General features: G+C 49.0%; 1 protein-coding gene and 1 non-coding gene across 2 annotated transcripts in view; one reads left to right on the top strand and one right to left on the bottom strand.

Moving 5' to 3' along the window:
- Nucleotides 1–21,305, bottom strand: part of LOC123768412 (PR domain zinc finger protein 15-like) — a 509,712-nt gene that overhangs the window by 482,031 nt on the left and 6,376 nt on the right. The window lies entirely within an intron of this gene.
- LOC123768406 (uncharacterized) lies at nucleotides 9,978–17,395 on the top strand. The gene is made up of 3 exons (XR_011230490.1): nucleotides 9,978–10,191; nucleotides 14,328–14,855; nucleotides 15,625–17,395. It is a non-coding gene; the product is annotated as an uncharacterized protein (transcript).

Raw genomic sequence — 21,305 nt, forward strand, 5'->3', positions numbered from 1 at the left:
CCTAGGAGACCAACCTTGGGGGGGAGGAAAGACAACTAGAAATGAAGGTCTGGGAGCGTCACCGGCTGCTGCGTAGTCCCGCGTCCCTCACGGTAACTCCTTCTTGCTGTATCCTCACATATCCAGTTTTCCCTATTGCATAATTCCTCGGTGAAGTCATGAGGACGTGTTGACACATGAGGGAGTCGTCGTGCCCGCCTGCAGTGAACGTTTCGCTCACGTCACAGCCGTCACTACGAGCGGTGACATGAGTTTCACTGATGAAAAGCGTAAACTGGTCATCCTTGTTTCCGTTATGCATGAATTTTGTCACGCTTTTGATGGTGCTGGAAGATAAGAGTGAGACACAGAGCCATTTGCACGTGGCTGGTCAGCGCCTCGGGTCTGGTGACTGGTTCTTCCACACGGAAACACGGAGAAGTAATATAGTCTATCGTTATCCTATGCTAAATTGAGTTTGTGACGGGGACCTGTAATTCATTTTGTATCTTGCTATATAGTCTCAGTCTAAGTCTCTCTCTCAGTCTCAGTCTCTCTCTCTCTCTCAGTCTCTCTCTCTCTCTCTCTCTCTCTCTCTCTCTCTCTCTCTCTCTCTCTCTCTCCTCTCTCTCTCAGCATGGAGGGGGTGCGGGGGTCAGCGTGACACAGTGGTCCTCACGGGAGCGTGGAGGGAGGTGAGTCAGCCAGCAGTGTTCCGCCTCCAGGTCCTTACCTGCTCCTCCAGTTGTGACGCTGAAGGTCGAGGAGCACGACGCCTTCTTATAGCGGCCAGGCGGGGCTATGGCGGTGTAAAAGGATGAGTGGCGCTGCCCAATACCGTCACTATGGCGGTGTGTCCACTCACAGGATGAGTGACGCTGCCCAATACTGTCACTATGGCGGTGTGTCCACTCACAGGATGAGTGACGCTGCCCAATACTGTCACTATGGCGGTGTGTTCACTCACAGGATGAGTGGCGCTGCCCAATACTGTCACTATGGCGGTGTGTCCACTCACAGGATGAGTGGCGCTGCCCAATACTGTCACTATGGCGGTGTGTTCACTCACAGGATGAGTGGCGCTGCCCAATACTGTCACTATGGCGGTGTGTCCACTCACAGGATGAGTGGCGCTGCCCAATACTGTCACTATGGCGGTGTGTCCACTCACAGGATGAGTGGCGCTGCCCAATACTGTCACTATGGCGGTGTGTCCACTCACAGGATGAGTGGCGCTGCCCAATACTGTCACTATGGCGGTGTGTTCACTCACAGGATGAGTGGCGCTGCCCAATACCGTCACTATGGCGGTGTGTTCACTCACAGGATGAGTGGCGCTGCCCAATACTGTCACTATGGCGGTGTGTCCACTCACAGGATGAGTGGCGCTGCCCAATACTGTCACTATGGCGGTGTGTTCACTCACAGGATGAGTGGCGCTGCCCAATACTGTCACTATGGCGGTGTGTCCACTCACAGGATGAGTGGCGCTGCCCAATACTGTCACTATGGCGGTGTGTCCACTCACAGGATGAGTGGCGCTGCCCAATACTGTCACTATGGCGGTGTGTCCACTCACAGGATGAGTGGCGCTGCCCAATACTGTCACTATGGCGGTGTGTTCACTCACAGGATGAGTGGCGCTGCCCAATACCGTCACTATGGCGGTGTGTTCACTCACAGGATGAGTGGCGCTGCCCAATACCGTCACTATGGCGGTGTGTCCACTCACAGGATGAGTGGCGCTGCCCAATACCGTCACTATGGCGGTGTGTTCACTCACAGGATGAGTGGCGCTGCCCAATACTGTCACTATGGCGGTGTGTTCACTCACAGGATGAGTGGCGCTGCCCAATACTGTCACTATGGCGGTGTGTTCACTCACAGGATGAGTGGCGCTGCCCAATACTGTCACTATGGCGGTGTGTCCACTCACAGGATGAGTGGCGCTGCCCAATACTGTCACTATGGCGGTGTGTCCACTCACAGGATGAGTGGCGCTGACCAATACTGTCACTATGGCGGTGTGTTCACTCACAGGATGAGTGGCGCTGCCCAATACTGTCACTATGGCGGTGTGTTCACTCACAGGATGAGTGGCGCTGCCCAATACTGTCACTATGGCGGTGTGTTCACTCACAGGATGAGTGGCGCTGCCCAATACTGTCACTATGGCGGTGTGTCCACTCACAGGATGAGTGGCGCTGCCCAATACTGTCACTATGGCGGTGTGTCCACTCACAGGATGAGTGGCGCTGACCAATACTGTCACTATGGCGGTGTGTCCACTCACAGGATGAGTGGCGCTGCCCAATACTGTCACTATGGCGGTGTGTCCACTCACAGGATGAGTGGCGCTGCCCAATACTGTCACTATGGCGGCGTGTTCACTCACAGGACTCAGGACATCAATTCAATTTCTGTTCTTATTATGCACCCCATACCCATCCCATGGGCGGTGGTGGAATGGGTTACAGGGGGCACATAATGGGTTCATTTAGCTGAACAAGTGACAATCTTTTGATGTTTGTTACATGATTGTTGATGTTACATACACATTTACACATACATATACAATCATTTACACAAATACATATACACATCGATAATCTTTTGTTTCCCAAGTGATTTCACAAGAGGTTCACAACAGTCACTATACAAGGCACTTTACATCTTTGGTGAGTCACACAGTTACTAGTCTTGCTCCACACCCACCCAACTGGGCGGCAGCTTTACAGTCATGTCCCAACCACTTGGACAGAACAGCAGAACGACGGCCTCGCTTCATGCAAGTCGGCGTTCAATCCCCGACCGTCCAAGTGATTGGGCACCATTCCTCCCCCCCCCCCCCCATCCCAAATCCTGACCCTTTCCCAGTGCAATACAGTCGTAAAGGCATCATACTTTCTCCTCATAGTTCCCTTCACTTTACAGTCACGTACAGGCTGCTCCTACAGTAAACTTACACCTCCCAGAAGCGCTTCTTAAGTCTTGTGTTACATCTACTCTCTCTCTCTGGCTAAGTGTTTCCATGAGTTATCATGTGAGTCAGTTACCACACCGCCCCAGCCATCTAGGGCCATGAGCTGGCGGGGGAGCAGGACGTGACAACGCTCGCCTCCGGTGGCACACAAAAAATCTCCACAGTTTTTATAACCCGACAATGTAAACAAACAGGAGGGGCGTCCCTGATCTCCCTCAGGGCCGGCGCTAGCTCTTCTCTCGTCTCCACCCACCCCGACATGTCTTGATCACGTTCATATCCCGTGACATACAACACCAGGACACGACCTCCAGGACCCGTACACGACCTCCAGCACCAGTACACGACTTCCAGGACCCGTACACGACCTCCAGGACCTGTACACGACTTCCAGGACCCGTACACGACTTCCAGGACCCGTACACGACTTCCAGGACCCGTACACGACTTCCAGGACCCGTACACGCACCAGTACACGACCACCAGCACCATTACACGACCACCACCACCATTACACGACCACCACCACCAGTACACGACTACCACCATCACTATTACTATCACTGAAAGAATTTGTTGTGGAAGCCATGACCTTCATCCACAATTTTAAGACCAGATTCAACAAATAAATTCAACGTCAGAATAGATAAATTGTAACACAATAGGTACAACAAGGCAAGTAGGCGGGGCATGAGGAGCTAGAGCTCCCTCCCCTGTAGTCAGTTCTCACCTAGTTGTGCTTGCGGGGGTTGAGCTTCGGCTCTTTGGTCCCGCCTCTCAACCGTCAATCTACTGGTGTACAGATTCTTGAGTTTCTCGAGCTCTATCATATCTACATTTGAAACTGTGTATGGAGTCTGCCTACACCACATCACTGCCTAATGCATTCCATTAGTAACTATTCTGACCCTGAAAAAGTTCTTTCTAATGTCTCTGTGGCTCGTTTGGGTACTCAGCTTCCACCTGTGTCCCCTTGTGCGTGTACCACCCGTGTTAAATAATCCATTCTTGTCTACCCTGTCAATTCTCCTGAAAATTTTGTATGTGGCGATCATGTCTTCCCGAGCTATTCTGTCTTCCAGCTACGCGAGGGGCATTTCACGCAGCCTTTCCTCTTAACTCATGCCTCTTAGTTCTGGGACTAACCTAGTGGCATACCTCTGAACTTTTTCAAGCTTCGTCTTGTGCTTGACAAGGTACGGGCTCCATACTAGGGCCGCATACTCCAGGATTGGTCTTACATATGTGGTATACAAGGTTCTGAATGATTCCTTACACAGGTTCCTGAAGGCTGTTCTGATGTTAGCCAGCCTCGCATACGCTGCTGATGTTCTTTTTATGTGGGCTTCAGGAGACAAGGTTGCTGTGATAACCCCCAGATCTTTCTGTCCGTTTCATGAAGGACTTCATCTCCAATTCGGTATCCTGGCCTCCTATTTCCTCCGGCTAGTTTCATTACCTTACATTTAATTGGGTTGAAGTATAGTGATAGGTAATTACTCTCTCTGTCCTGTCAGGTAAGTACCGTCACCACCAGACTACCACAACTACCACTCAAGTACCACCCAATGCCCAGACTACCACGACCTCCTCCCCCCCCCCCCCCCCGCGATACAGCTCTAACTGTAGCTTTTGGGATTAAGTCTAATTAGGCTCTTGCCTCGCTGGATAACACATTACTTAACCTAGAATGGACTTTTCGGAAGGTTTGCATCCAAAGATGTCGTGTATAGTCCCTGGAGCAGAGTCCTCGTTCATGGGGGAAGCAGAGCCTGACCTCGGGCTCCAGCTCAGGTCCCCGGCTGTCGGAATCCGTGTGCTGGGTGACAACTGGGGGCGCAGGCGGAAGGTTCTCACATTCCCGAGTGAGTGATGGAGGAGCCAAGGGGGGGGGGGGAGGAACACCCCTCCCCAGGATCATCACGCCCCCGCGTCTGCTGCTGCTTGGTGGTGGGGCGCCGGTACACCACAACACTTGCACAACGCTTAGCTGGATCCTATCTTACCCGCTCCCCCCCCCCCCCCTCTCTCTCTCTCTCTCTCTCTCTCTCTCTCTCTCTCTCTCTCTCTCTCTCTCTCTCTCTCTCTCTCTCTCTCTCTCTCTCCCCTCCCCCTCCCTGCCCCCCTTCCTCTCTCTCTCTCTCTCTCTCTCTCTCTCTCTCTCTCTCTCTCTCTCTCTCTCTCCCCCCCCTTCCTCCCTCTCTCTCTCTCTCTCTCTCTCTCTCTCTCTCTCTCTCTCTCTCTCTCTCTCTCTCTCTCTCTCCCCCTCCCTCCCTCCCCCCTTCCTCCCTCTCTTTCTCTTTCTCTCTCTCTCTCTCTCTCTCTCTCTCTCTCTCTCTCTCTCTCTCTCTCTCTCTCTCTCTCTCTCCCCTCCCTCCCTCCCCCCCTTCCTCCCTCTCTCTCTCTCTCTCTCTCTCTCCCCCCCCTTCCTCCCTCTCTCTCTCTCTCTCTCTCTCTCCCCCCCCCTCCCTCCCTCCCCCCTTCCTCTCTCTCTCTCTCTCTCTCTCTCTCTCTCTCTCTCTCTCTCTCTCTCTCTCTCTCTCTCTCTCTCTCTCTCTCTCTCTCTCTCTCTCCCCCGTCTCTCTCTCTCTCTCTCTCTCTCTCTCTCTCTCTCTCTCTCTCTCTCTCTCTCTCTCTCTCTCTCCCAAGTCTCTCTCTCTCTCTCTCTCTCTCTCTCTCTCTCTCTCTCTCTCTCTCTCTCTCTCTCTCTCTCTCGCCCTTCCCCTCTCCCCTTGCCCCACCCCCTCTCTCTCTCTCTCTCTCTCCCCAAAAATTTTATATTACGAAGCATTAAAAAAGTGCCCAATAATGCAACAGAAAACACAACTTGTATTTCAGACTTCATGAAAATCGAAGAGTAGCCCCTATAGAGCCTACTATTGCTTATAGTAATGAGCCCACCCTGACATGCCTATGACACTATCATCCCCCTCCCCTCCCCACCCCCATGTGTCATCTTGGAATGTTGAGTGAGGCTAGCCACAAACATCTCGCCTCCATCCTCCGACAGACTATGTATTACTCTACATTGTAATGACTCCTCAAGGATTGTAACCTATAGAAGGCCAGGGTCTCTCCACTGGCTGTCCAGTACTGATACCACTTCACCATCGAGTGCCTAGGTGTTTGGAAGGTGGCTACAGCCATGCAGGGACACAGCAACATACTGGACACAGTTATTTCATCAATTCCTAGAACTGAGATCCCACCATGTATAAATACTTGTGCATAGCTTGGCTGATCTCCAAGCAATGGTAACACTATGAGCTCTGATGACCTTTCAAGGTCATATTAATAGGGGAGGTCAGCCTAATTGTGCCCCCCCCCCCCCATACACATAGTTGCGAAAGGTGGCTGGATGACTCCCTGGATTTCTTCACTAGAAACGATAAACGTGAATTCAGTATTACATTAATCAGCCTTCAAATTGTGGACCTTGAAGTTACCTTGAAGTACTTCCGGGGCTCAGCGTCCCCGCGGCCCGGTCGTCGACCAGGCCTCCTCCTGGACGGCTAGAGTATAGACCATAATCACGAATTGACAGCTAGACCTGTGACGTACCCATAGAGCAAGGGAGCCGCTCCAGGGTAGGCCAGACGACCTCTGGTGAGCCTCCAGGGTAGGCCAGAGGACCTCTGGTGAGCCTCCAGGATAGGCCAGACGACCTCTGGTGAGCCTCCAGGGTAGGCCAGAGGACCTCTGGTGAGCCTCCAGGATAGGCCAGACGACCTCTGGTGAGCCTCCAGGGTAGGCCAGAGGACCTCTGGTGAGCCTCCAGGATAGGCCAGAGGACCTCTGGTGAGCCTCCAGGGTAGGCCAGACGACCTCTGGTGAGCCTCCAGGATAGGCTAGACGACCTCTGGTGAGCCAGCTACTGTGAGACCTATTAATAAAGAAGCACAGAAGGCACCTGAGTGTGTTCTCTACATTCCCAAGCCTGAGTCTTCACCGTGTCCTCGACTAGCAGGAACACCTGAAATACTTTTTGAGACGGAGGTAATTCCTAGAGGAAGGAAAGAGCGAAACAAGAAACAAGAAGTAAGAACAAGAAGCAATAAGGGGTACGGATGGGATGGGTTCAAAAGAAAGTGACGGAAGAAAGGGAACGTAAGAATAAGAGGAGAAAGAAAGACAAAGAAAAAGAAAGAAAGAAAAAAGTGGGGAAGGGAGAAGCGTATGTCAGGTCACGTTTGTTAGGAAAGTTAGAACATTTGAGTATGTACTGTGAAAGGTAAGAGTCAACAGTAACAAAGCCAAGACTAAGGTTCATGTTGGGTGTGTTGTGTATCAGAGCTCAGTCGACAAGACGGCGTCTGTGAAGAGTAGAGGCAGGAAAGAATATTACGACCATACGAGTCATAAATACTCATACTCCGCCCAAGTAAAACAGAAACAAGCAACACTTAGTGGGCCAGCCAGAGGCTTAGGGCCCGCCCAGTGGACCAGCCAGAGGCTTAGGGCCCGCGCAGTGGGCCAGCCAGAGGCTTAGGGCCCGCCCAGTGGGCCAGCCAGAGGCTTAGGGCCCGCCCAGTGGGTCAGCCAGAGGCTTAGGGCCCGCCCAGTGGGCCAGCCAGAGGCTTAGGGCCCGCGCAGTGGGCCAGCCAGAGGCTTAGGGCCCGCCCAGTGGGCCAGCCAGAGGCTTAGGGCCCGCCCAGTGGGCCAGCCAGAGGCTTAGGGCCCGCGCAGTGGGCCAGCCAGAGGCTTAGGGCCCGCCCAGTGGGCCAGCCAGAGGCTTAGGGCCCGCGCAGTGGGCCAGCCAGAGGCTTAGGGGCCACGCAGGAATATCCCGGAAAAAAAATAAATAAATAACATGTGTATATTATGTATGTTTTTATCAACCATGTGTGTACCACTGTATGTCTGTATCAACCATGTGTGTACCACTGTATGTCTGTATCAACCATGAGTGCACCACTGTATGTCTGTATCAACCATGTGTGTACCACTGTATGTCTGTATCAACCATGTGTGCACCACTGTATGTCTGTATCAACCATGTGTGTACCACTGTATGTCTGTATCAACCATGTGTGCACCACTGTATGTCTGTATCAACCATGTGTGTACCACTGTATGTCTGTATCAACCATGTGTGTACCACTGTATGTCTGTATCAACCATGTGTGTACCACTGTATGTCTGTATCAACCATGTGTGTACCACTGTATGTCTGTATCAACCATGTGTGTACCACTGTATGTCTGTATCAACCATGTGTGTACCACTGTATGTCTGTATCAACCATGTGTGCACCACTGTATGTCTGTATCAACCATGTGTGTACCACTGTATGTCTGTATCAACCATGTGTGTACCACTGTATGTCTGTATCAACCATGTGTGTACCACTGTATGTCTGTATCAACCATGTGTGTACCACTGTATGTCTGTATCAACCATGTGTGTACCACTGTATGTCTGTATCAACCATGTGTGTACCACTGTATGTCTGTATCAACCATGTGTGTACCACTGTATGTCTGTATCAACCATGTGTGTACCACTGTATGTCTGTATCAACCATGTGTGTACCACTGTATGTCTGTATCAACCATGTGTGTATTATATATGTCTCTATCAACCATGTGTGTACCACTGTATGTCTCTATCAACCATGTGTGTATCATGTATGTCTGTATCAAGTATGTCTGAATCAACCATGTGTGTATCATGTATGTCTGTATCAAGTATGTCTGAATCAACCATGTGTGTATTATGTATATCTGTATCAACCATGTGTGTACCACTGTATATCTGTATCAACCATGTGTGTACCACTGTATATCTGTATCAACCATGTGTGTACCACTGTATATCTGTATCAACCATGTGTGTACCACTGTATATCTGTATCAACCATGTGTGTACCACTGTATATCTGTATCAACCATGTGTGTACCACTGTATATCTGTATCAACCATGTGTGTACCACTGTATATCTGTATCAACCATGTGTGTACCACTGTATATCTGTATCAACCATGTGTGTACCACTGTATATCTGTATCAACCATGTGTGTACCACTGTATATCTGTATCAACCATGTGTGTACCACTGTATATCTGTATCAATACATGGAAACGTGTATGTAATAAAAGCTAACAACATGAACTATTATTATTATTATTATTATTATTATTATTATTATTACAAAGTAAAATAAGAGCGATAAAACAATAAAAACATTACTAAAAGAAAAAATAGCAAATTTCATAATTACAACAAAAATAAATGTTACAGAAGCAACAAGAGAACAATAGATTCAGTGGATACAGGACACTGTGTTCCACAGTGAGCTATGTAACAGAGCACCAAGATCTGATTGTGCAACAGTCACCAGGGTTGTGGGACAGTCACCAGGGTTGTGGAACAGTCACCAGGGTTGTGGGACAGTCACCAGGGTTGTGGAACAGTCACCAGGGTTGTGGGACAGTCACCAGGGTTGTGGGACAGTCACCAGGGTTGTAGGACAGTCACCAGGGTTGTAGGACAGTCACCAGGGTTGTAGGACAGTCACCAGGGTTGTAAGACAGTCACCAGGGTTGTAGGACAGTCACCGGGGTTGTGGGACAGTCACCAGGGTTGTAGGACAGGGTTGTAGGACAGGGTTGTTAAGGTGGTCTTGAACCATTCATCACGTAGTAAGGCTGTCACATTCCCGTCGTCATTTACGCTTTAAGAGAAGCGTATACTTCTGGGAAGTCGTGACGTAGAGTGACGTCACGCTGCTGTAATCCGTCACGTCACGACAACTGCCTCTCGGCCCCCCCCCCCCCCCGCCCTTCCCCGCCACCAGACTTACTAGACCAGAATCTCTCCACATCACAGGATAGACACCGTCAACCCCACAACCTTGCCCGTGGTGGGTGACGGCGACACGCGAAGGGCCACACAGTACGCCAAATTTAGACTGTGGGTTGGTGTGTGTACGCAACAGGAAACTGACGCTGGTACGACATTCCCCGGTGGCGGCTCCCGGCAGCTCCTCGCCGGCAACGGCGCATAAAAGCGGCTCTCGCCACACTAGAGCCGCTTGTATTACACGTGACTTCAGACCAGCAGCTGGTGAAGAGTGAGCTCCGTCCGAGCGTCTGTGGTTCTTAAAAGATTTTTTTGCAACAGCAATCAGCGGGAAGTTCTTGAAGTTGGCGCGTTGCTTTGAGAGGATGAGGCTTCTGCTAGTGTTGTCCGCCCTGGCCCTGGGCTCGGCCCTGGCCGCCCCGCAAGGTGAGTTCTGTGGTCCTCTCCTATACTCTCTGGCACACCTCCCACTGTAGGTTTGGGGTCGCAATTTGCGCTCTTACAAAATGGGCTGACAGGTGTGTAGCCTACATACATGACTATGTAGCCTACATACATGACTACATGATGAACACATACTCGTACATGCTCATCAGTACATACATCCTGATCAATGCACATACACGTGATTACACGCTGATCAATACACACATCCATGCTGATCAATACACGCATCCATGCTGATCAATACACACATCCATGCTGCTCAATACACACATCCTGATCAATACACACATCCATGCTGATCAGTCAACACATACAGGCTGATCAATACACACATTCATACTAACTAGTACACATATACATCAATACACGCTGATCAATACACACATGCTGATCAATTCACATATGATGATCAATACACGCATGATGATCAATACACACATGACGATCAATACACACATGCTGATCAATACACACATGATGATCAATACACACATGATCAATACAGAAATACATGCTAACCAGTACATATACACGCTGATCAATACACATATTTGAATACAGACTGATCAATACACGTTTACATGAAAACTGACTGATACATAATACATCCTCACCAAATACACACACATACATGAATACAGGCTAACAAGGTACACATATATATTATAACTTGTTGACCAAATATACACATACAAGAATATGTGTTGACCAAATACACACACATATGAATATATGATGATCAATATACACACATATACATATATAAACACACACCTATAAGTTGTGGTGGAGGCTGACTCCATACACAGTTTCAAGTGTAGATATGATAGAGCCCAGTAGGCTCAGGAATCTGTACACCTGTTGATTGACAGTTGAGAGGCGGGACCAAAGAGCCAAAGCTCAACCCCCGCAAACACATATTAATGAGTACACACAGGTGTCAACGTACATGGCAATATATCCACCTCATCTTAATGGATATACCCCGTACACACATGGGTGATGATGTATACACACATATACACATGGTGTATATGTGTGATATACGAGGTGTATATAAGGGGTGTATACAGGACGTATTCAGGGCGGGGTGTTGCTCCACGCCCACACACACACACACACACACACACACACACACACACACACACACAGACAGAAAGATCTAGGAGTTGATATCACACCAAACCTGTCTCCTGAAGCCCACATAAAGAGAATAACGTCTGCGGCATATGCGAGGCTGGCTAACATCAGAACGGCGTTCAGGAACCTGTGTAAGGAATCATTCAGAATCTTGTACACCACATATGTAAGACCAATCCTGGAGTATGCGGCCCCAGCATGGAGCCCGTACCTTGTCAAGCACAAGACGAAGCTGGAAAAAGTCCAAAGGTATGCTACTAGACTAGTCCCAGAACTAAGAGGCATGAGTTATGAGGAAAGGCTACGGGAAATGCACCTCACGACACTGGAAGACAGAAGAGTAAGGGGGGACATGATCACAACCTACAAAATCCTCAGGGGAATCGACCGGGTAAACAAGGATGAACTTTTCAACACTGGTGGGACGCGAACAAGGGGACACAGGTGGAAGCTGAGTACCCAAATGAGCCACAGAGACGTTAGAAAGAACTTTTTCAGTGTCAGAGTAGTTAGCAAATGGAATGCATTAGGAAGTGATGTGGTGGAGGCTGACTCCATTCACAGTTTCAAATGTAGATATGATAGAGCCCAATAGGCTCAGGAATCTGTACACCAGTTGATTGACGGTTGAGAGGCGGGACCAAAGAGCCAGAGCTCAACCCCCGCAAGCACAATTAGGTGAGCACAATTAGGTGAGCACACACACACACCATAACACCCCACGACACCAACACTGAATATGGTCCCTTATGTAGTCCTCTTAACCGATCTCCTCCCAAATGACCCCTTCCTTACCTCCCCCGCCCCTCCCGATCTTCCCCCTCCCCTTCTTCCCCCTCCCCATCCTCCCCTCCCCATCCTACCCCTCCCCATCCACCCCAAGTGTCCTGAGAGAGGGACTAGCTCCGGACGGTGGGAGGGTCCTCGAAGCTGTAACCTCCAGTTCGGTCGTCCAATGATTCATTCCCTGGAACCTTCGATGACTCCCCCTCACCCTCCCCCCCCCCCCCCACCCATGCACGCGATGTCCTTGATGACCAATGATACGGGTTTGTCCCACCGACACACACATACACACACACACACTCTCTCTAGTCCCCATTAATATCATGAAAAGCAGGAGACTACTTAGCTCCCTGCACTGTCATTGTTTCCCGTATGCCCATCGCTCGATATATGAGACCGTCTTCCCCGTCGGCCTAGGAATCGACGGCTGACGCCGAAATCCTTCCCGGAGGCATCAGGCCCCCGAGGCGTCGCCCCACAGCCAGAGGGAACGATGACGACGGCTTCCAGATCCTGGTGTTGGAGCCCCCGCGGCGGACCACTAGTCTCATGTCCACCCTCCTCCGAGGTACCCACCAGCCTCCTGCTTCAGGGCTGCTCCTGATGGCTCTCCTTCCTCTGTGGTTGTGGCGCTCCGTTAGTGGCACTCTCTGCGTTACTGGCAACACTCCCCTTATAGCACGGCCGTTACCGGTGATGTCGTGGCACGTTGCACTCTCACGGTTCTAATTGTGCACTTACTTGGGTTGGGTTCTCTCAATTCACACTATCTTACATACATCTCTCTCTCGATCCTCTCTCTCTCTCTCTCTCTCTCTCTCTCTCTCTCTCTCTCTCTCTCTCTCTCTCTCTCTCTCTCTCTCTCAATAGCAACGAAAAAAGTTTGCTTAAATTTTGCACCATACAATCATTGCATGTTGCACTGCATTCTATTGATCCCATTATGCACTCTTTTACACTGCATGTCACTGATAAATGTTCATTCATATTTGTTCTCTTATATATATGTTAACGAGACTACAAATAAGCAGGTTTTAGGAAAGGAAAGTGGAGGAGAGATGGTGAGCAAGACCTGAGTGAGGGAGAGGGCGGCAGCATTACTTCTGGGGGTAGCCAGTGCCAAGTAAGGCAAGGCGCTCTCACGGCGGCACCAGAAACACTTCAGGAATGCAAAATAACGATACGGTGTTACCCACACAAACTGGCCCTGAGAAAGAGAGGGTTAACCTTGCGCGCCTTCCTGTCTCCTTCCCCGTCACTCTCGCGTCGCACCTGTCACATGCCCGTCACTCTCGCGTCGCACCTGTCACTCCCCGTCACTCATCGCGTCGCACTTGTCACTGCCCGTCACTCTCGCGTGACTCACCCTTCCAATATACTCATGCGAAGTCGTCGGCAAAGTGCTTTGCCGACGACTGTCTATCGTTCTTTGAAGCGTCTTTGACCAACCCTCCACACTTGACCATTTGCTAACAAATTTGTTTTCCTATCGCGACAATGTAAGCCAGTCCCCGACCACCCAAAGCCTTACGGCAACCTTCCAGTCTGCTGCTCTGTACTTAAGTGTGCGAAATCTTCCACTTTCATCATTTCCAAAGCCAATTTCAAGAATATGTTACGAACAAGCATTCGCCCTAAACTCGTGTATTATGAAGGGACAATGTAGCTTAAATTACAGTTTGAGGAGGTTTCTGAAATCTGTTCTATACACGGGATAATGGGGTAAGGGAGATACGCCTCTAGTATCCTATTATGATATTCTTAGGGCGACGTGACGTCAAGAAGCTGCGAGTGTCTCGTTTGTCGTACAGAAGGCAGCGTCCCGTGACCGTCACTATTGTCAAGAAAGAACTATTCTTTCAATTGTTTGGGAAGCGTTTGTTTAAATATTTGGCATCGCGATAAGTCAACGTGCACACTGTTGCTAAGGCGCTGTTATGTTTACTATGGCGCTGTTATGGTTACTATGGCGCTGTTATGGTTACTATGACGCTGTTATGGCTACTATGGCGCTGTTATGGCTACTATGGCGCTGTTATGGCTACCAGGGTGCTGTTACACAGCATAGTTGATAAAACTTTATTTTCACTAGTTTATGGTGTGTGTGGTTTTGCAGACTCACTATATCTATAGTGATCTTGGTTTGTGACGCTGGTCGTCTCACCCCGGCCCCCTCATATACCTTCCAGAACTGTTTGGACTCGGAGGTACTCTTGGAAGACGTACTGGAGGAGGAGCCTCCCCCGACACCCGGACTCAAGCTGGGGAAGATGCCACGCCACTTCAGGAGTCCGGCAACACCCCGAACCTGTTCTTCGACAGACCATTCTTCACTGATATCTTCAGACGCCCCTTCTTCCCCCGAGTGCCGTCCTTCTCCGGCCTGCCGTCCATCGACTTCTTCCCGGACCTCACAGATTTGCCTGACAATTATGACAACTCCACCCACGAGGTGAAGATGGTCAACGGGTCCCGCGTTGAGATGAACCGCACCGTCTCCAAGACCGACCAACGACAATGGTGGCGTCTTCTACACTCACGTGCACACCATTAGGAGATTGCCGGAGAGCGCTCCAGACGCCGACAACAACGTGTCGGCCGCTGGAGGTGGTCCCCAGGAGTCCCCTGAGGAAGCTGATGCCCAGACACCCAAGTCTGGCACAGTGCCACAGGGCAATTCCGCCGACAACCAGGTGGATCCGTATGAGGACTTTGGGGTGAGTAACTAATCCAGTCATTGAGGACAACCACTTGCCAGTGCTATCATAATTAGCTTGAGCTTTAACTGTTAAGCTGCTTGATACAAAGTTAATGCTTATAATATTGTATCCTCATATGCTTAGACCAACTAAATTTCTTAACTACCATGACCTGAGAGCATCTCGTGCTTCTTGGCAGCCTCCAGCATCCTTGCCTCTCAGCGTCACTAAAATAAAGATATGAACAGAGACGTGTGTTTTATTCCCCTGCCTGAGCTTTTGCAGTCAACAGTTGCCAACATGGTGGTTCACCTCTGAGTGCATGTATGAGAACGCATCTAACTGGATTGCTTAAGTCGAGGCTCGACCATAACTGGATGCTTTCTCTCATCCTAAATTAAGTACAAAATAATGTGCGAAATTCAAGCTCCGGATCCTGGTGTGAGAATTGTAATTACTGACCCTTAACCAGGACATTGCTTTGCCATTCCAGGAACAGCTCTCTTCCCTGCTAATAGTTTAATCCCAAGCTAACTGTCGTTGCTAACATCCAGGTACAGCTAACCCAAATGTGATAATCTTGAGGTAAGTGCTTTCTTTGTGACTAAGATCCTACTCAGCATACGTGATAATTTCAAATTCCCGAAGCTTAAATCTTTTAAGATGAATGCCGCATCAAGCTTTCTGTAACTTATATGAACATTTAGTGGTTATAAATAATTACTGGCGCACAAAATAAATTGTAGAATTTGTCAACTAACTGAATGTTTTATCCTCCTCCGCGTAGCTGGCTTCAGGAGCCGCACAAACACGCCCCCGCCGATGGATGTTCAGGTGGCTTCAGGATCCCTCCAGGCGCGCCTCGACCCGCGCCCCCGCCCTCCACAACCACCCCAACTCCCTACATCTACCCACCGACAAGATCACATACAACCTTAAACCCAAATCTGCCACCGAGCTGAAGGTAGAGGACGAGATCTGGAGTAACCGAGTGCCTACACATTCCTCCCGGCCAATCAACAGTGTTACTGTGCCTAAGCCCACCACCCGGCCAATCAGTAGTGCCAGAGTGCCAATCATCAACAACAGTGACATAGCCGTCAACTACATCGGCCGAGTTCCTCGACCGTCCAATCCGGACGCCGAGATCTTTGATATTGATCTCGTCCGGAAAAATGAGCGGGAATATTTCGAAGGGCTTTCCCAGCCAATAAGAGGACAGCCACATGCATCCCAGCCAATCACGTCACAGCCTATGCTCTCCCGGCCGCTCAGGTCACAGCTGATGTACCAGCCAATCAATTCGCAGCCGATGTTCCAACCAATCAGATCACAGCCGATGTTCCAACCAATCAGGTCGCAACCCATAAGGTTATAAGCAATAGTGTAAGTCTTCATGCGCAATCCCAAAGAATCAAGCTTCCCTAAGCTGATTGTTGCCTAAATAAGCTTTAATTTATTAAAAGTTGCTTATATCCAAATGTCACGTAATATATTTTGGTCTCTAATTCCTCCACGACCCCATCAGGTAGCTTCCTCCACGTCCCCATCAGGTAGCTTCCTCCACGACCCCATCAGGTAGCTTCCTCCACGTCCCCATCAGGTAGCTTCCTCCACGACCCCATCAGGTAGCTTCCTCCACGTCCCCATCAGGTAGCTTCCTCCACGACCCCATCAGGTAGCTTCCTCCACGACCCCATCAGGTAGCTTCCTCCACGACCCCATCAGGTAGCTTCCTCCACGCCCCCATCAGGTAGCTTCCTCCACGACCCCATCAGGTAGCTTCCTCCACGACCCCATCAGGTAGCTTCCTCCACGACCCCATCAGGTAGCTTCCTCCACGTTCCCATCAGGAAACTTCCTCGACTAATAAGACGGAGCAGCTCTATTTATTTCTGATTTGGTGATGTGCTGTTGTGTATGCTTGGTACACTGTTGTGTATGCTTGGTACACTGTTGTGTATGGTTGGTACACTGTTGTGTATGCTTGGTACACTGTTGTGTATGGTTGGTACACTGATGTGTATGCTTGGTACACTGATGTGTATGCTTGGTACACTGATGTGTATGCTTGGTACACTGTTGTGTATGCTTGGTACACTGATGTGAATGGTTGTCGTTAGTATGTGTATTGTTGCCGAGCTGCTGGGTATGTTTGGTGTGGTGTTGGGTAATGTTGGTGTGTCTCCAACACCAACATTTAATCATCAACTTACAATACTCATTTGTACACAATCAAAGAATTGTTCGTGATAAAAAATATGTATTAATTAAAGACATAATTATGTTCTGTCCTCAGTGAGTGTGTGTGTGTGTGTGTGTGTGTGTGTGTGTGTGTGTGTGTGTGTGTGTGTGTGTGTGTGTGTGTGTGTGGGAACATAACTGTAGCCTTGTATTAACTAACATTATAACAGATAATCACACTTATACCAAAGATAATACATATTCTCTGTGGCTCGATTCTACTGAACTAGCGTCTGTTTGTATGTTTTGAACGATTACCTGGGTATTTTTAATTATTTATGTATTATTTTTAATAAATGAATTACTTTTGGTAACTTAAGTTTCCTTTAAAACCAGCTGACTGTAAGGACTTTATAGATGTTCCCATGGAATACATAATACAAGGAAAATGCTCTTTTTTCCTATTTATTAATCAGTGACTGTTACATAGCACTGTACCGCCATTACAGAGCTCACTTGGGATAAGCGGTCACTACTGTTACCAGACCAGGGAGTGACTGTTGCAGTAAGTTCCTATATGCATAATATAAATTGCTACTTTCCATTCATCACTGTAACTCTCTTCACTATACACGGTCTTCAAAAATGAACTGCTGTCGACTCCCCATTTCATGGAAATGGAAATGGCGAGCGCTTTGTCATGGGTTCGTATCCTGGCCGGGGAGGATTTACTGGGCGCAATTCCTTAACTGTAGCCTCTGTTTAACTCAACAGAAAAATGTGTACTTGGTTATCTTGAGGTTATCTTGAGATGATTTCGGGGCTTTAGTGTCCCCGCGGCCCGGTCCTCGACCAGGCCTCCACCCCCAGGAAGCAGCCCGTGACAGCTGACTAACTCCCAGGTACCTATTTACTGCTAGGTAACAGGGGCATTCAGGGTGAAAGAAACTTTGCCCATTTGTTTCTGCCTCGTGCGGGAATCGAACCCGCGCCACAGAATTACGAGTCCTGCGCGCTATCCACCAGGCTACGAGGCCCCAGTTGGTTGTAACAACGATTCTTCGCGGCAGGGGATCGTATTCCAGGGACCATAGGATTAAGGACTTGCCCGAAACGCTACGCGTTCTAGTGGCTGTACAAGAATGTAACAACTCTTGTATATATCTCAAAAAAATATATATATATCCGCCACCACCAGCCTTGACCTTGGTAAGACTCCTCGCGTCCTCTCATTCACAGACTTCCCCCTGCAGTGACTCACTGCTCCCCCCACCCACTCGGCTCCTTGAAACGGTCTCTTTGGCATAACTTTTCAAGTGCCTCATGTCCCCTGTGTAACTCAATGTGAAAACGAATATTAATTCAATCGATTCGAGACAGCTCTGTCGCTAATGTCCAAGAAATGTTCTTTAATTTTATAAGAGATGTAGATATGTTACTCAAGATCCTAATCAGGTATCCTAGATTTCAGATTTCTGTCTTTATTATGCACCCCATACCCATCCAGTGGGTGGTGATGGAAAGGGTTATAGATGCACGTAATCGGTTCAGGAATTGAACCCCCAGGGGAGCCGGTCGGCCGAGCGGACAGCACGCTGGACTTGTGATCCTGTGGTCCTGGGTTCGATCCCAGGCGCCGGCGAGAAACAATGGGCAGAGTTTCTTTCACCCTATGCCCCTGTTACCTAGCAGTAAATAGGTACCTGGGTGTTAGTCAGCTGTCACGGGCTGCTTCCTGGGGGTGGAGGCCTGGTCGAGGACCGGGCCGCGGGGACACTAAAAGCCCCGAAATCATCTCAAGATAACCTCAAGATAACCCATAGTTCGTTTAGCTAAGCAAGTGATAATCTTTTGAAGCTAGTTACACTAATTGTTAATGTTACATACACATGTACATACTATATACAATCATTTACACAAATACATACACACATCGATAATCTTTTTATATCACAAGTGATTCCACAAGAGGCTCACAACAGTCACTATACAAGGCACTTTACATCTACGGTGAGTCACACAGTTACTAGTCTTGCTGCACACCCACCCAACTGGGCGGCAGCTTTACAGTCATGTGCTCCACACCCACCCAACTGGGCGGCAGCTTTACAGTCATGTGCTCCACACCCACCCAACTGGGCGGCAGCTTTACAGTCATGTGCTCCACACCCACCCAACTGGGCGGCAGCTGCACCTACAGTCAGCAAATTTTGGATACTTCGCTAACATTCCTGGCAGCACATCATTATGAATGAAGTACTTACACATTTCTTGGACTCCATTGATGGTGTTATCTCTGAATTCTGCGATTTCGTTCACTTTCCATTATATAATGACACAAAGTATGCTCATAGTTCTGCTGACAGAGTTTACATTTAGTCCGGGTAAACCAGCAGATGTTACAAACTCCCAGAGGTACTTGTAGCCGAGCCTAAGCCTAGCAGTGATACTCTACGTTTGTCAATGTATGACAAATGTCACGCTCTCAATGTATGACAGATGTCACGCTCTCAATGTATGACAGATGTCACGCTCTCAATGTATGACAGATGTCACGCTCTCAATGTATGACAGATGTCACGCTCTCAATGTATGACAGATGTCACGCTCTCAATGTATGACATATGTCACGCTCTCAATGTATGACATGTCACGCTCTCAATGTATGACATATGTCACGCTCTCAATGTATGACGAATGTCACGCTCTCAATGTATGACAAATGTCACGCCCTCAATGTATGACGAATGTCCCGCCCTCAATGTATGACAGATGTCACGCTCTCAATGTATGACATATGTCACGCTCTCAATGTATGACATATGTCACGCTCTCAATGTATGACGAATGTCACGCCCTCAATGTATGACAAATGTCACGCCCTCAATGTATGACAAATGTCACACCCTCAATGTATGACAAATGTCCCGCCCTTAATGTATGACAAATGTCACGCCCTCAATGTATGACAAATGTCACGCCCTCAATGTATGACAAATGTCCCGCCCTTAATGTATGACAAATGTCACGCCCTCAATGTATGACAAATGTCCCGCCCTTAATGTATGACAAATGTCACGCCCTCAATGTATGACAAATGTCACGCCCTCAATGTATGACAAATGTCACGCCCTCAATGTATGACGAATGTCACGCCCTTAATGTATGACAAATGTCCCGCCCTTAATGTATGACAAATGTCACGCCCTCAATGTATGACAGATGTCACGCCCTCAATGTATGACAGATGTCACGCCCTCAATGTATGACAGATGTCACGCCCTCAATGTAGGACAAATGTCACGCCCTCAATGTATGACAGATGTCACGCCCTTAATGTAGGACAAATGCCACGCCCTCAATGTATGACAGATGTCACGCCCTCAATGTATGACAGATGTCACGCCCTCAATGTAGGACAAATGTCACGCCCTCAATGTAGGACAAATGTCACGCCCTCAATGTAGGACAGACGACAACACTGTTAGTCACTTGCTCAAGCGACCATTTAAGAAACTTCCCGTGAGTATGAAGGACTCATCTTGCCAGAGCTCGGCGGACACCATCGCCAAGATTCTGAGTTTTAGGTAAATCTAGAATACCAGCCTTGACTGAGTCCCTGACGGCCGAGGCTGCTCATCCCGACACGGGAACCCCGTGAAGACACTCCAGGAAGCTCTACGGGTTTTCTTAACACTGATTTTTGTTATGAGAGGAAATTTCTTGCTAGTAAAGCATCTTTTTTTGTGTTAATAAGGTCATTCAGAATATTTTATTGTTTTATCGGTTAGTGTCCAGCCTCCGGCGGTGAGTCCAGTGACTCTGGCACCGCTCTGACATGTACTGGACGGTGCCTGGACAAGAGCGAGAGCAGTGAACTAGTTTGTTTAGACTCTCTGTGTTCTGTTTTACGGGAGAGTTAACGCCAGTCAAGTTGAAGAGAAACGCATCCCCCGGCCAGCCAGGTGGTGCCCATTACTATCCCTGACCTCTCTATCCTCTCCCTTCCCTGACTTACTCTATCCTCTCACTCCTTGATCTTCTCTATCTCTCGAGTCTTCTCTATCCTCTCCCTACCTGACATTCTCTATCCTTTCCTTCCCTGAGCTTCTCTATCCACTCCTTTTCTGCCCTTCTCTATCCTCTCCTTCCCTGACCTTCTCTATCCTCTCCTTCCCTGACCTTCTCTATCCTCTCCTTCCCTGAGCTTCTCTATCCACTCCTTTCCTGCCCTTCTCTATCCTCTCCTTCCCTGAGCTTCTCTATCCACTCCTTTCCTGCCCT

The sequence above is a fragment of the Procambarus clarkii genome, chromosome 35 (assembly GCF_040958095.1).
Source record: "Procambarus clarkii isolate CNS0578487 chromosome 35, FALCON_Pclarkii_2.0, whole genome shotgun sequence".
Lineage (NCBI taxonomy): Eukaryota > Metazoa > Arthropoda > Malacostraca > Decapoda > Cambaridae > Procambarus > Procambarus clarkii.